We start from the raw sequence: 17,464 nt of genomic DNA, 5'->3' as shown, positions 1-17,464 counted from the left end.
GGCACTTAGGGTTCTTGTTGAACCTACAAGTCCTATATACCCCTGCAACCATAAGTGTCCAGTGGACATAACTGTATATTGCTTTTAAAAATCAGCCATACTTGAAAGAAGTTACAGGTAAAAATGCAGGCATAAATGGCTGTGTTTTTTCAACTCATTTTTAATATGTTTTAATTTCAACTGTTACTTTCTGTGGGAAAAGCTTGAAAGATCTACACAAATAACCCCTTTATACATTCAGAATTTGGACTACTTTACATAAAGGAATAGCTTTCCGGCATCCATTATTTGTTTTACCTTAATTTCTACCACTAACTAAAAGGAGATTGAAAGCACAAAAACTAGGAAAAATAGGCTATGTCCCGCTAAACTGCCAAAACTTTGTAGAAAAATGTGGTTTTCTAACAAAGGTATGCCTGTTAGCTGGGAAGATGGTGATGTTATCACAGCAAATGCTTGTTGATATCCTTGCAGGTTCTACTCTCCATCACTTTTTTCTAATTTTTCAACAAAAATAACAAACTTTAGCTGTATTTTGGCTCTTTTCTCGGTCCTCTCTGTGTGAATACACAAACCGTGGATACCTTTAGAATCCCCAGAATGTTGGAAAAAACTGGACGCACATTTGGCATGGAGAAGTTATGAGGAAAAAAAGTTATGGTGCTCTATGCACAAACTACCCCAAATAGCCAAAAAAGGGCTCAGCACGGGGGAGGGGCAGACCAGCAGTTAAGGTGTTAAAACGCATTATAAGATCACTTAAATATATCATATAAAAGTAGTTTGTAATGTTTGTCAAAGATTAATACACATAAAAGAACAAATGCGATTATGGCCTACTTCCACATTCTCAAAGTAGCAAAGTGTCAAATATTTCTTTAAATCATCTGACTAAACCTGTTTTCATAAATCTAGAATCGACATAACGATAGGCACCCCTACTAAATATTTCAAAGCCCTAACACATAACACAAACATTTTGCATCAATATATGTTGTCATTACTCTGCTATGAATTACTACGATTTCACGTTTCATTTTCACAATATATTTGTTAGAAATATAGGTTGCAGAGTTACTAAATCATCTGAAGATCACTATGTTTATTTATTCTACCATTCTCTATCTAACCAAGCACACTTATACGGTGCTGGATGGTTCAACGTAATTTGTTTCCAGTATAGTTTTCTACATGTGTTCAGGGTGCATATTTAAACTTTGTTTTCATTCTCAGTAGTTTTTTCTCAATCCAAAAAAATACTAATAATTTCATGCTAACACAAGCATGGACAGAATTCACCAGGAGTGGACACAATCCAAGAGGAAGAGCATCGGTAGGGATGAAGGAGAGATGGGAAGATTTTTTGTGCTTTCCAATATTGCGGTTTGACAAAGGGCTTTCACCTGTGATGATCACTGGAAGAATGGCCAGAATAGCATTCTGCAGGAAATGCTTCTGATATATGGTCTGAACAGAAGGGATTTTGCAAGGATTCGTGTTTGTGAAAAATCACATGTAATTATGGTTCAATGACTACCTGGTTGTAATTTATTTGATATTATGTAAAGTTGAAAAAATACATTGTGACATACACACAGCTGTGCACAGAGTTATTCAGGCACATGCCTACTTGAACATCATTCGAATTTTCAGAATGGGGGATTGACAGCCCCCAAATACTGTGTAGCATGCAAAACATTGTTTTTATGTAGTGGATGGTTAGCCCAATATACAGAGAACATTGATCAATTACGGAGTGCGCCTTGAAGCCTATTTTTACATTTATTCAAAGAGGTTTATCTTGCCAGGTCGAAATGACAGTGAAACGGCACATATAGGCTAGAGCCATGGTTAGAAGGCTGCTTTTTCAGCTAAATCATTTTTATTGGCATTTCTTATTATCACACAGTACACACTTATCAATTTCCGCAGAAAACAATATCTTGCGAGTTATACAATATATACGGGGGGGTTTACCCAAACATAGTCACTGGGACCTGGGTGCAACAAGTACTGAGAGGCAGGGGTCCCAGTGTCTGTGTAAATTAATTTTGTACACTCAAACCAAATAATAAGCAAACTAATTAGGTCCACATTGTTTTAATCACAACGAGACTCAGTATATCCAATATACACAAGAATAAATCATTAAGTACAATCGGTTGTACAGTGCCCCAAGGGGGGAAGGAAGGGAAGTGGGAGAGATCAAGTGAGGATAAGGTAGTGAGGAAACGTAAGTGACAGTAAAATCAATGAATCAAGAGAACTGTATTCATGAATCATATACAGTAAGGAAGACATATAGTTCATAACAATTGGTTCAGGAGATCATACTTCACATTTAACAATAAATGAAATTAGTAATGGCGTGAAGTTGATGGATCAATGGGCAGTTGTCGACGTTTCGACCCTCTAGGGAGTGCAGGGTTGGTTGTGCCCTTGCTGGGGGGTCTTCATCAGGACTGGAAAGGGGGGCAGGCAACCTAATTAGGTATATATAATACAGAAGTTGAGTTTGTAAGGCGGTGGGGTTACTCAAATGGTCAACAGTTGACTCCTTTTTTAGGAAACCGCCAGGGACCATGGCGTCCTCCCCGAGGACGAGGGAACAACTGGCAGAGAGGCCAACCCCGCGCTCCTCAACAAAATTCGACCACCTGGGATGGAGGACGCGGACAACCACAGAAACAGGTTCACTTCCAAACAGAACAACACGGCGAGAGAACCACCCGCAACAAAACCTATCGGTGGTAGAGACTGCCCCAACCACCACCCCAGTTGTGAATATATCTGGACAACCACTCAATGAAGATGATCTGAAAGTTTTGAGCAAAGGGCTCTCCTATGTTCCCACGCATACACCTGATGAATTTGTTATACGGACTGAACTCTTCCAATTTTTTCGAAAGATTAGACCCAAATATTTCTTCCTTCCCCCCTTGGGGCACTGTACAACCGATTGTAATTAATGAAATGATTTATTCTTGCGTATATTGGATATACTGAGTCTCGTTGTGATTAAAACAATGTGGACCTAATTAGTTTGCTTATTATTTGGTTTGAGTGTACAAAATTAATTCACACAGACACTGGGACCCCTTCCTCTCAGTACTTGCGAGTTATACAGCATGACATTGTGCAAAAGAAACTGAGTTGCACTCTACAATACATAGTTTATGTCCAGAATTACTTTTGTCTGCATGAGGAATTGCATATATGCGGAGCATGTGTCTACGGATAAAGAAATAGCGCATGTACTGTGTGGTCAGCGCCCGCCCGCTGGGCTAGTACCATGGTTTACTTCTTGCCATAGTTATGGTAACATTCCAAACTCTTCAACCAGGTTAAAACACTGGGGAACACTGCACGTATGGGTATATCATTCAATAGAAAACTACAGGCTGATGTGTAGTTGTTCCATGTTGGTCTGCATGCATGCAAGAGGTGGATGTCGGGGATGACTCTCCCAGGGTGTGTACTGTGTTGCGTGACTATAGCCATTCACCTCCCGTGTGTTATGTGCCTACTCTATGGGGGTAGTAGGGCAGAGCACCGCAGGTTGTGCCTCTATCTCGGGGAATCGAGCTGCTTGTGATGAGGACTTCTCCGTTGTTTTCTGCTTGTAAGCGTATAGTAGGATGCCCCATTGCATGGTGATGGACTGTTTGCGCAGACCTTTAACTTCTTTCAAGCAGAGCGTCTCATCTTCTGAGAGTCTCCATTTATTGACTTCACCCACCCAGGCTGCTAACGGTGGCCTTGTGGGCGCCCTTCAGTGCATTGCTATGCAGCGTTTAGCCAATAGGAGAACCAGGGAGGCAAATCGAGTATCCACTTTTTGGTGCTTACGGCGTTTGACAATGCCCAGTGTGCAGGCCTCCCATGTATTGATATCCGTGAGCCCTGTGACTGCATGGAAAGTGATGTGGATTTTAGTTCAATATGCTCAGAGTGCTGGGCAGTCCCAAAACATCTGAAGCAATGATGCCTGGGGCTCTGGACACCTGGGACAGGTAAAGAGTGTGTCTGGATAGTAAAGCTGGAGCTTCTCAGGGGTCAGATAGGCTCGGTGTAGTATGTGAAGTTGTATGTTCTTAAAGCGGTAGTTGCGGGACACTTTTTGGGGGAACTCCAGTGCTCGTTCCCATTCTTTATCATGGAGTGGTCGCTGGATCTATGCTTCCCACTTCTTGCGGAGGGGCATGAGGGAGGTCGGGTTAAATGTGCGTATCGCTTTGTATAACCAGGTTGTTAGATGCCGCCCTGGGCCCATCTGCAGGATTGTATGTATCACCAGGTGTGTGAGCGGCTCTGTGTCTATGGTGTGCCACATGCAACAGCAGTCTGCTAGTAATTGTCCGTGTAAAGGAAATTGCCCTCTGGGGAGATCCACTTCAGTAACCAGTTCTGCAAATGCCTGTAATTACCCATTCATGTAAAGGGAGCCTACCTCCGTTACCGAATGTGCCATCCATTCGCGCATCGCCCGCTTAGTGTAGTGCATTCGACCTCTGGGGAATCCCACCAGCGGCAGGTCCGGGGCATCCATCGATGCCTCCCGATTCATACGGTGAATCTGTTTTAGGCAGGAACACGCTACTGTAACCTGGAGTGGGAACTCATGTATTGGACCACCCCGGTCAGCAGCATGCGACATATGGTAGGGGTCGGAATTATCTTCAGGTCCCTGGTCGTTTCCCCTAGCACCCGCACACACCATACACCTTGATACCCATTGATGTTGAGCCGCTAGAAAATACGCCTTGAAAGATGGGACGCCCAGTTCCCCCAGATCCATAGGTAGTTGCAGCTTGGACAGGGCAATTCGTCGTCGACCTGATCCCCAGATGAGAGTGCAGAAGAGGGTGTCCAGGTCTCAGAAAAAGGAACGTGGGGTGACTACCGGTAGATTGGGGAACAGGTAGAGCCATCTCGGCACCAATATTTTCTTGCCAATTTCAATTTTACCAATAAGAGCTGGAGGGAGATCTTTCCAAAAGTTCACAGAGGACCGAATCCCCGCCATCACACGACAATAATTCCCTTCTTATGTATCTTGTGGTGTATGATATAGGCGGATTCCGAGGTACCAAACTGCCTGGGGACTCCACGATATGCCCACCCTACCCAGTCGTATTGCATGTGGGGGAAGATCACCTGTGAGGGGGTATACTGTCGACTTCAACCAGTTTTCTCTGAGGCCAGCCACTGTCTCAAATTCTTGCAAAGCTGTAAGTATGGGAGCAAGATCCAACGTAATGTCCCGGATGTAAATGAGTTCATCATCCGCGTAAAATGACACCTCGACGGTTAGAGGGCTACTTAAGAGATTAGCAGAATGAGTGGTGACTTGTGGTACTCAAAAACCAACTAGGAACTGGAGAAAGTTGAATATCACTATTTTTTCATAAACTTTTATCCACCACTGCCCCTATTTTTAAACACGTTTACTTCTGATTTAGTGGCTTTTTAAATTCTTCCTCCATTAAGGATTAAGGATAAACAATCACAATCACCGGATAAACAATCACCGTCCTCCTACCCCTACCCCTACCCCTTGGTTTTCTGACAAGCTAAAAACTGAGAAATCTGAATGTAAGAATATGGAAAGACGCTGGAGAATGGTCTAAGCAGCCTGTGCAGACTATGTCTCCTCAACCATAACTGATGCACAAAATTGCCCTAAAACAATATTTACGATGGTCAAAGAACTATCAGGTTCTGCAACCCAGCCCATTCCCACTAGTCTAAATTAAATGCAATGTGAGGACCTTGCTCAATTTTTTACAAACAAATTGGAAGCAATATATTCTGCCTTTGATTGTAATACGCCAATAAATTCTGCTCCACCATTATCTATTCACTCCCAGCTAGCCCCTGTAATCGATTACAGTGATGTGCGCTTTATGGACCTCCCCAATAGGCTGGAATATTGGCCACCACTTACGGTAAGATTCTCTACCTTCGAGCCAATAAAGACGTGACACGCAAGCTATAACGGGTACAAAACTCTGATGCAGAGTGTTCTGTCGCGTCCCCGGAGCAGCCTCTATTTCTGGCTCCCTGAGTGACCTCCATTGGCTCAGGGTTGAGAACTGGATAAGGTTTAAAGCTCTGAGTGACATGTTCAGAATTAAGCTTGGCACAGCTCCCCAAAATTAGCAAAATTTAGTTCACCTCTATCTGCCTTCACGCACTTTTCAGTCTACTACTCAGGCTAAATTCCAGGTGCCTAGGATTAGATTATCCTGCATGGGCGGCCGCTCCTTTTCTTACCTGGGCCCTGTTTTGTGGAATGCTCTCCCCTTGTCTCTTCACACCCAAACTAACCTTACACTGTTCTGTAAGTCACTTAAAACCTGGCTTTCCAATCAGTAAGTGATTGTTCTCTTTTCTTTTGCTTCTGTTATGGTGGGCGCCGGGAAACCCTTTTTGGGTAGCTGTTGCGCCTATATATAAATTTAAATAATAATAATAATGACTGCTGTTGGCCTATTAGTAGCATTTTATTTACAGGCCCTGGGCACATGTAGTATACTTTACTAGGGACTCATAAGTAAATGAAATATGTCCGGATGAGCCAATATCACTATGTACAGTGGAGACAGCACAAACACTTTAGGACTGATTGGCAGTGGTAAAGTGCACAGAGCCCTAAAGCCAGCAGAAATAAGGTTAGAAAAAGTAGAGGAGGTAGGCAAAACGTTGAGGGGAAGCCCACCCTAAGTCTGTCAGGTCTAATATGTATTTTATTCATTTCAGTGCCTCTAGCTATGCCCTGAGCACTGTGCACACTGAAAGCTTCTCAGCTCCAGCAGCTTTCATTTTTAAAGATGACGAGTTCAGTATGCTGTTCAAGCTTATCCTCATTCACAAAAAATATAAGTGCCTCAGGCTGCAGGGGAAGCTTCACCTCTGCAGCCGGAGAAGGGGACCCGAAGGTGGAAACCCTCTGTTGCTAGTACCACAGTTTTATCCTAGCATGAGTGCCTGGATGTGACCTCCAAGTCCATAGCACCTGATAAGAAGCTCAGTGTAGATGCACTAAGCGGTGTTTGCTGTAGCCGTGAGCAAAATTTCCTATGTGAGCTGAAATGGACAACACATCGTTTTGACTCCCGCCTTAACTTTGTACCTTGCACAGAACCGTACAAATATTGGCATCCAAGACCTTGTCCGACACTACCTTTCTTGATGAAGGTCTTGAGTGCTTATACCCATCTATCTGAAGATGCACAGAGGGTTGGGAGCCTATTTAAATTAGAGACAAACAGCCACATGCATCAAGCTAAAAACCGGTCGCAAACGAGCAGATTCTCAGAATCTGCCCCTTTGCAACCGGTATTTTTGCATTTGGGATGCATCATCCCAAATGCAAAAATCGCAATGTAAGGAATCTCTAAATTGAGATTCCTTAAATTGCGAATGCATTTAAGGAATCCCAAATTGAAATTCCTTAAATGCAATGCATCAAAGTAAAAAAAATAGCGATTTCGCTAATAGGAGTAGCAAATTACCATGAAGTTCAACTTCATGGTAATTTGCAAAAACTTTGAAAAATGCACATGTTGCGCACACACATGCCCTTAGGGCATGTGTGTGTGCAACATATGTGCACAGATCAATTTCAGGGGTGCAACAGGGTGTCCTTTGGACACCCCTGCACCCTTGAAATTGCATTCTCAATTTGCGATTCGCTAATTGCGATTCGCAAATTGAGAATGTCTTCCCATTCATTCCTATGGGCCTCTAGGCCCATACGAATGAATGGGGAGGTATTCCTTAATTGCGACTCGCAATTTGTGAGTCACAATTAAGGATTATTAAGAAATCGCAATTTTTTTTGAGATTTCTTCATGCATAGCCTTTTGCTATTCCTTTTTAGCGAATCCTTATTTTTCGCTAATAAGGAATCGCTAATGGCATTGTTGATGCATGTGGGCCCATTCCTCTAGTCCGAGTCAGTATGAACAACAGCACTATCACACCTCCAAGGGCTTGGTTTTCCTTGCGACAGCACCAGGAGAGAAAGGTCTACCACATTATATATTTTATGATGCCTTCACTGTATATATCTGGTCTTTTTCTATACCTGCTGTATGATTTTTTCTTACATTCACTCTTGCTTAATCTCTTTCACTTTCTTGCTTGCAGCACAGAAAATCTTCCACTGAAAGCCATGGTATTAAGCACGTCTGCAGAGAAGAATGTTCACTTGCTTTCAAGCACGTCCACCAGCCTATCATTTGCATTAACGCTGCAAACAAAAAGAAGAAATACTTGTTCTTTTCGTCATTAGCTCTTTTCAGTGTGTGTTTTTGTAATGGGTGACAGTAGTTCTTCCATCCACAATAAGACACACATTTCAGAACAATTAATTTAGTAACCAGATACATTAATCTTTCTATTATTGTTCAGGACTTTATTAGCCAGTAGGAGAAATTGCAAATGACCTGAAATTGAAGCATTGCAGACGTCCCTGAAAATATTACAGCGGTCTAGTGCCAGGAGGGTTTTAAATCTGTTTTTATAAAGTGATATTTATTTGCAATGAGGCAAAGGAGGGTTGTACTCTCCTGCTGCCCCAAAGAAGTTGGAGATAAGGCAGAGGCACTGCAGTATAGAGTGGACTGCCCACAAGAGGGACTTTAACTAAAAAATGCCAGAATGGAATGTAGAGCCAGTTGTTTGAATACTAGGTAATAGAACAAGTTACAACATGCTTCGACAGAAAATGGAGTAAGGAAATTCAAGAGGTCGCCTCTCTTCAGTGAATTTCCATTCTGTACATTTGTGTTGGACAGTTGCCACAAAAAAAAGAGCGGCAGACAGTAAAGTTAACGAGGAGTTACTCAGGACAGCACCCCAAACCGGTTCTGCACGTAGAGAAAGAATTCCCCCGGCAACCCCTTACACTGACATTCGCCTCTTGAAGAATGATGCAATTACTAAGGCACCATGAGGACAAATGGTGCTTTCCTAGGCTAGAGAGAGGCTTCCTACGGAAAAATACAACCACAGAAAAGTAGAAGGTTAAAAATAAACCCCTAGTCCACAACAAAAAAACAGCTTTCTTCATTGCAAAAGTGTGATTGCACCTGGGAGATCAGTGGGATCCTACGTTTGTGACTATTTTATTTTTTATTAATTATGGTGTCATATTTCTACAATTATCTAGGTTGCAGGCCTTTTAAATTGAGTGTTGTTCATTTTATTGTCATGTGTACGTTTATGGTTTTTGAACAAAATGAATTGGATATAATGATGATTTCTTCATTAGGCTGGAAATGAGCAAGCTCAAACTGAAATGCGATGCAACACTCACAGCCTTCACTGATACTACTAATGGAATTACAAAGTTGCATTCAGTACAGGGATGGATGGGTGGGGTGGGGTCAATGTGCGTGTCTGTTTTCACTTTCCATGCCATACCCTCTGCTGTAGCCACTCTTATGGGCACTCAGAATAACAGCCAGTTAGGACTGCAGACCATCCTCCTTTTGGAAATCATGTTAGATGAACCTCTGGGTAACAGGTAGTGGAACACTTTTGTTTAAAGCAGCACATTTTGTTTTAATGATTCGAGTTGCTTTAAAAAATCCTGTCTTGATTGGTGTTCCTTACAAGCTTCGATATCTGCTTTCACAGCCAATCGGTCTGACATAAAATGCGACCTGCATAATTAATATTCATTAGGCAGTTTGCTTGCACCATGTGTAAATGGACAATTTGCCACGCGACCTGTTTATACCTGGGTTCCCTCGTATATTGCATTTCCATTTGTAAACTATTCTCTATTGAAATTGCTTATCTTGGTTTGTGAATGAGGGTTTGTACATCAAGACCCAAGAACTGCTCTCCTTCTCCCGGTTAGAAACAAGAAACTGATGTTTTTGTATTGTCAGCCAAACTGATCAGGGTCCCAGTGCATCACTCTTTACTGCTCTGTGACTAGAATTCAGTGCTGTTAGCTACCTGGCTACCAAGGACTCAGTGCACTTAACACTCTGTCAAGCAGAACAATGGCTTATTGGCTCTTTCCGATAGTCTTCAAGACCAGAAAAAGGTGCCTTTTATGGCCAGCTGATCCAGAATAGGAACTCAAGGAGACTTTCAGTTTTCCGACAAAGAATGGAAAATATATTGGGAGGGGAAGAAAAATTGGAAAATTGTCCTCATACAAATAAAGGTAATGTTTAATGGCTCAAGTTGGATAATCTCTACTGAAATTCGAGATCCGATATGAGTAGAAAACAGGAGATTAAGTTCCTCTCCGGGAATGTTAACGGTCTTAGAAATCCCAGAAAGTTATCCCGGGTGTGTGAGTTTTTGAAGGAAAATGAGGATCACATTGATTTACTGCAGGAAACCCACCTGGAAGCCCAATAATGTAATCAGGGTTTTAATAAGTTTAGTTGGGTTCAAGAGGTGATGACCTCAAATCAGAGGAGTTGTACAGGAGGGGTGGCAATGATTATAAGATGTAACAGAGGGATTAAGGTGGTGAAATGGAGTACTGATCAGGTGGCTAACTGCAACTCTTTCCATTAATGGTATATCAGTAGTTTGTGCTGTGTATTATGGGCCAAATGAGGATAATCCGGGTCCTCTCTTAAAGCCTCAGACCAATCTGTTAGAAACTTCAGGTCCATTGATACTGGGCGGAGATTTCAACTTAGTATTTGATACAGATCTTGACCGTACATCTAAAGTAAAGTATAAGGTCCCATCTAGAACTTTCTCTACACTTAATGTTTTGGTAGAGGAGTTTATGTTATTAGATATATGGAGAGTGCGTAAAGGGAAAGCTAGGGAGTATTCCTTTTATAGCAAGAAATATAGGCAATACTCAAGAATTGACTATTTTTTCATTGATCAGAGACTACTTTCAGACCTTATGTCCATAGCCTATACTCTTGCGTCAATATCAGATCATTCTGTAGTAGAGATGAAACTTGACCTTAAATCAGACGGGTGTCAAAGGAGATGGACATTGGATAGGACTTTATTATTAGAAGAGAGGGTGTATGTGAGGGGATTCCTGAGCTCCTTGGTGATCATTAAAAGCGGATCAGCTAAGGAAGCGGATGTAGATAGCTCTAGGAGAATTAACGAGAAGGAGAAGGAATTACAACAGGCAGCTCTTACATCTAGAAGCCTTATACCACAGCTTGAGAAGAATCTGGCCTCCCTGCAAGCTGGTCTCAAAGCTAGATTAGATAAAATCGCAAAAGACAGATGGGATGCCAGTAAGCTGCAGCATTTCGCCTATGGGGAAAGATGTGGTTCCCTTCTTGCCTGGAAATCTAGGGCGGATCGAGTCCGGAACAACATAAATAATTTGGACCAAAGAAGGATGGGATCACTACTGCAGGAAGAAGATGAGATCAGGGGGGAAGCTAGATCTTTTATGTATGACCTATATAAGAAAGAAATAGATTAAAATCCTGAAGTCATAAAAATATGTTTCAATAAGAGAGATCTTCCCCATCTGTCTGAGGGTGACAGTATATATCTAGCCGCAAGTATTTCAGAGGGGAGATCAGAGAGCAGCTTAAAAAGATGTGTAGAGGTAAAGCCTCGGGCCCAGATGGGCTACCAGTAGAGATATATTTGAGCCTAATGGATAGGGTTGTACCGGTTTTAAAAACTCTCTTTAATAGAATATTCTTAGATAATGAGCCTATCCCCCTCACATGGTCGGAGGCAACAGTATCCTTGATCCTTAAGCCAGATAAGGACCCCCCAAAAATTGAGGCCTATAGGCCCATTTCATTACTCAATTCAGATCTCAAGATTTTTTCAGGTATTTTGGCTTCTAAGATGGCAAAAATTATAAAAACTATCATACACGCGGATCAGAGGGGGTTTATACCCAGAAAGGCAGCTCAATGAGCTCACTTTTCAAGCAATAGGATCGATTGATGCTGCAATTGAGAAAGGGTTACCATTAACACTTGTTGCAATCGATGCCGCTAAGGCATTCAATCAAGTCATTTGGAATTATCTCTGGGAGACAATGCATAGTTTTGGTTTCCCATTGAATTTTATTGATGCCATTAAATCTTTGTATTCGAGCCCACGCGCAAAGGTTTTAGCTAATGGTACCCTATCAGAATGGCTCGATATTTCAAGAGGCACTAGACAGGGTTATCCCCTGTCCCCTTTATTGTTTAATGTATATTTCAAACCTTTTGTTTGTTCCCTTAGAGAAGAACCCTCAATTTTGCCAGTTAAGATTGACGATTTAGATCTTAAGGTTGCCCTTTTTGCAGACGACCTGTTAATGTATACTTCCGATCACGTAACAGCTATACCTACACTATATAAGTTAGCGGGTGAATTTGGTAAGGTCTCCGGCTATAAAATGAATAAAGAAAAAACTGAAATAATGAGCTGGAACTGTACTGATGTAATACCAGGAGCAAAAGGTCGGATGAGATACTTAGGGATCCACTTAGCACAGCAGTTGAATGACACATCTAGGATTAGTTGGGAAAAGTTTTCAAAGGAGGTGGGTTCCTTATTAGCGTGCTGGGCGAATCTCCCATTAAACATATACGTGAGGGTGAACTTCATAAAAATGATAATTTTACCTAAGATAACCTTTTTGTTCAACTCAATTTCACTTTCTTTTAATGCCAGAGATCTTGCCTTCCTTCAAGGCAAAATTGGGTCATTCATCTGGGCCACTAAGACCCAGAGGATAGCTTGGAAAAAGCTAAGGAGAGGGCTGAAACTGGGGGGATTAGTTCTACCTGACTTGCTCTCTTATTGCCATGCCTTTCACTTCAAAAATTTTAGATTGCTAGCTAAAACTATTGATTCTTCCTCCATGGGGCGTTTGTTTCGGGCATTATTGCACGATATTCCACAGGGACAGGAATTATTTCTCTATAAATTTGGGGATCCCAAGTTCTACAAGAAAGTTAGATTTAAGGTTCTATCGGCTGCATTAAGAAATTGGGGATAAATCAGGAAATCATTACGAATACCATATTATGTGCCCCATGCCCCAATCTGGGACTCTCCAGGCAACCCGGATTGTCTTCAGGAACAATTGTCACAACTGCTTAGATCCGCTGGCATTAGAGTTCGAGGAGACCTCCAGGTGGATTTACATCTCATGAGCTGGGACTTGATGTCCCGTGTTACATGGGGGACTCTGACAAAATTCAAGTTTTATCAGCTATCCACATGGTGGTCATCACAATCATGGAGCAATGAAGACTCTAGTACAACAATTGACTCTATTGATAGAAAAGGATCATGGAAACGTGAGGTGTCCTTTTGGTATGGGGCATTCATAGAAACAGGGGTCTGTTTAGACTCAGAGTTGGCGAGACGCTGGGGTAATGTTTAAACCGAAAATGGACATGACCTGCGGAAACTCTGGTGTGACTCTTTTTCTATGTCAATATACCACTGTGCTAGATGTAAGTTTCCGGCCGCGGATGACCTGCTCATATTTATGAACTGTCCGAAGATCGGCCCCTTCTGGATGGAGGTATGTGGTTTCCTTGAAGAAGTATTGGGCATGCAGATTGAAGTATGTGCTAGGTTAATCTTCTTTGGTCTCCTGGCAAATTATGGTTTGAACGATCTAGCCTCAAAGTTTGTATTATATGTAGTGACCATCGCTGGGAGGGAAATTTGTAGATCTTGAAAGCTTGAGGTACCACCTACTTTTGCTGTTTGCCTAAAAAACATCATCATGGTTAGTCAATCAGACATGATCTGTGATCATTCCAGTCTTGATAAAATTTGGTCAGCTTTGGAGACTTGGAGAGATAAGTAAGATCAGTCCAATGATTATGCCAAGGCTTGTTGGTCCGGTCCTCCCTAATAACATCTAGCCCTTTCGGGTGTTGCGATTGGGAGTGGGATAAGGATACAGCCATGTCTCTGGGAATACTCTATCCCCTCTTCAAGCCTTCCATCAGGGTGGCCCCTAACAATGGCCTGTAGGAGGGAAGTAGAGATATTCCAAATAGAGCGCTCTTTTATTGATGGCATGTATGAGGACAAAAAAACATAAAGAATGGAAAATCGCTGGGTGTTATCCAGTGACTATAGCTATTTTTGTTTCTGCACAAGTGCCTCCATAGACTATACGTACTGAGGACTAATTCTGTCCACTACTCATGCTTCACTATTAGTTTTTCTTGGAAAAAAAACAATCTGCACCTTACCTTTTACCTTAAACCTACAAATAGGCTTGTATCAAAAGCCATGCACAATGTTGGTGTTGAGACAGGAAAGTCCCTCGCATGGTTTCGGGTATGTACTCCTTCCCTGAGTGCCCCAGCTGCAATGATATATGGATCCCTGGTGCTGATTTTTGTTGTCATGGGCAAACACAGAACGTGCCTATGTGCCATGATATAGGCCTGACTAATGGATTATAATCTTTTCGGATAAAGAGGGGCGCTCAAAAAGTACTCTCATAGTGGTGAAAGGCTTGTGTCTTTGCCAGAAGCTAAGCAACACAAGCACAGTGGTGGCAGTGTCCCGTGTGGTCATCAGTAGAGGTGAATAGGCCTTTTTTCTTGTGTCACTGGAGTGATGTTTACAGGGTCACTCATGTAAAACTATGCTGCTGTGAGTTTAACTTACCCTTTGCCTACATCAAGTTGGTATGTAGCACTGTGCAGAAGGTGTGTGTTGCATGCATTTGCTGGGTGTAGGTGTACCTGTGAATACTAGTACAATATATTGAATATTTTAAGTTACATTTTGGGAGACCCCGGGCTGAAAGAAGGAGCATGAGGAGGTAAAGGAATCCTCCAGAGGGATATGTGGATTGCTGCATTACTGTGAGCAGGTTGGGACATACACTGGAGGTAGGAGAGCCATGCTCTTTAATACTCTTCAAATGGTGCTCTTTGATTTAGAGAGAGGGCACTGGAAAGGAGCCTGGGTGCATCTCAGTGACAAGATGGAACTGGTATGAGAACCATGAGAAGGAGTAGGGCTGAGGGCACTGGGGTAACCCTTTGGTACACACATCACTGCAGTTGACATCTAGGTTAGAACCTCTAGCACTCCCAAGGCCATAGCCTATATTGTGGGGCTATCAGATTTGGAGTTCCTCCTACTGTGACACACTGTTTTCTTGAGGTAATGCAGGGCAGAGGAAGGGGCACCTCAAAATGAAGCAGTCTCCCAACACAAACTTCCAAAAACAGAGACTCTAAACCACATTTGGTATCTGGATATGGGCTAGAAGAAGGGGCACTTGAGGCCCCAAAATTGTCAACTGTCAAGCAGCCATTCAGACTGTGTGAGGAAGAAAAGTCCTGCAAGACTTATGCTTGTGAACAGGACAGGGAGTTAAGACTTGCCAGTCTCTCAGCTGAGTGAGGAAACATCGACCACTGAACATCCAAGACCACCTGCCTCTGGCGCCTGAAGCACCAGGGCCTAACTGCTTTCGAAGACCAGTTTGCCTGTGAAGAAAAGAGATCGCTGGAGGGAACAAAGTTCTCTGGGGTATCCTGGCGAGTGAATCTCTGTAGCAAGGGGTCAGGAGATTACTGCCCTGCCAATTGGGCGGTCACCCTTTTGCAGTGCGTAAATTGATGACCTTGTATGCCAGGGAGGGCTGCAGTGAAGTTACCCATGCAGGGCCGTCACTAGGCATGGGCACTGTGTGCAGCTGCCCAGGGTCCTACACTCACCTCAAAAACATGGGGCCCCATTTCCATTGAAAAAACTGTATAAAACAGTCGGACCTCCTGCTCCTCCTGTGCCCCGTCTCCCATCCGATGACAGCAAAAATGCGTTTTGTAAAAGAGGTGGCATTCCTGGGGTTGAAGTTAAGGGCAGATGGAAACAGTGGGTGGAGGACTGGGGACAACAGCAATGCCAACAATTGTCTTGAGTCTCAAGTTCAAGTATAGGTGTTAAAAAGGTGCCATGTAACCTTGTCAGCTTTTTTCAGTTTTGCTTTTCCATGCAACAAATCGCCCCTTTGTCTCCTGGATCAGCTGGATATTATTGGGTGAGGAGAGGTGGGTCAATAAATGAGCGAAATTCCGTGGCTGGCAATGTTTATGAGACACGCGCCGAACTCGTTCTAAACCCTGTGGCGGTGGGCCCCACATCCCTGGGCGGCATCGTATTGTATCAGGCTGCAAGTCCCCTTTCTCTGGGCCTCACCACCATTGTCCAGTGCTGTAAGGCCCAGAGCAGAGGGCCACCTTTTCTGTGCCTAGCAGAACTGGATCAAACTACAACGCCCGGGTGTGAGGCCCCCTGCCCTCGGCTGGGCAGTAATTATTCAGTATTGTGAGATCCAGGTTGGGGAATTCCCTCTTCTGGACTTCACAACACTGCAGAATGGGTGTGAAGCCTGGGGGATAAAATACCTTCCTGTGATCCCCAAAATCATAAAATATAAAACTGCAAATCACCTCACGCCCAGGAACTGTGAGTCATGCCTGACTCTGCTTCCACAGTCCATAAAATGCAGTGGAGTTTTGAATTTGTGGGTGCATTTGCTGTGTAGGGAGTCAGAGGAGTTCCATATTCGCTGGAAGTAAGGGTGAGAGGTGCTACAGCAACCCCAAAATAACTTGCTGTTGTTCCAAACAGGAAGAAATAATTAAGATGCTTTTAACTTATTGCTTTTATCTCGTCACATTTGCTGTGTGTGTTGACATTTGGGTCTGCAATGCACTTTACTCTGCCCGTTTACCCCATTACAGTATGTCCAGCCCAAAGCAGCAAGCAGGGAGGAGAGGCTTGAAGTAAACGAGCACTTGAGGAAATAAGTGAATATGAGAGTGCAGAGTCGAAAGAGCAATGGAGGGAAAATGGGGAGACTTCAAATGTTAGACAGTAAAGATTAAGAGGTGAAAGGGGATAATTGAGAGAAGTGAATAATCGTGATATATGAGTAAGTGAATATGGGGACATAGTAGAAAGTGAAGGAAAGAGAATTCAAAGCCAAGGAGGAGAGGAAACGTGTAAAGAAGTCTGCTGGGTGGGGTATGGAGTATGTGGAAGAGGCAAAAGAAAGGAAGGAAGTTAAGATACATGCATAAGAGAAGAATGTACAAGAGACAAAGAAGGATATAGGCACTGGAAGTAGGGCAGTGGGGGTGCTGAAGTGCCCCCATAATTCCAATGCTGAAGTTCAGAAGGTGAAAGAGCAATAAATATGCCTGTAAATTTGGTTTAAAGACTGATGTCAAATGTCAGGTAATGAATTCTGACAAAATTGCTTACTCTTTTAACATGGAGATTGTTTGCTTTTCTTTCTCTGAGTGCAAACTGAGAGAGTTTTGTGCATTGAAATAGGTGGCAATCTAGCTGATGTGAAAGGTAAGGCCATACGGTGTATTTTTTTTATTGCACAATACAATTTAAATAAATGAAAATTGGTACAGCAACAAGACCAAGTTGGCTTGGAGATTTATTGATGATCACTAAGGGTCTAACCCTGCAAAAAGTCCAAGGT

This window comes from Lissotriton vulgaris, chromosome 5, assembly GCF_964263255.1.
Source record: "Lissotriton vulgaris chromosome 5, aLisVul1.2, whole genome shotgun sequence".
Classification (NCBI taxonomy): Eukaryota; Metazoa; Chordata; class Amphibia; order Caudata; family Salamandridae; genus Lissotriton; species Lissotriton vulgaris.
The sequence above is the reverse complement of the archived record's forward strand: the minus strand, read 5'-3'. Positions refer to the sequence as shown.